Genomic DNA, 241 nt, shown 5'->3' on the forward strand with positions numbered 1-241 from the left:
TGGGTAAATTACATTGAAGTTTATGATGTTTGAGTATTGTTTGACGTAGTCCTTCTAGGTTCCATAAGTTGCAAAACGAGGGCCTCTTGTTTTGGGATTTGTAAGCGTTGTTAACATGATTGCTTCATCTCATCCATGTCAAATTCAAAATTGCCATGGTATTTGTACAATTATTTTCTAAGGATTTAGAACAAACATATATATATATATATATATATATATATATATATATATATATATG

This window comes from Populus euphratica, unplaced genomic scaffold (genome assembly GCF_000495115.2).
Source record: "Populus euphratica unplaced genomic scaffold, PopEup_1.0 scaffold52.1, whole genome shotgun sequence".
In the NCBI taxonomy this organism is placed as follows: Eukaryota; Viridiplantae; Streptophyta; class Magnoliopsida; order Malpighiales; family Salicaceae; genus Populus; species Populus euphratica.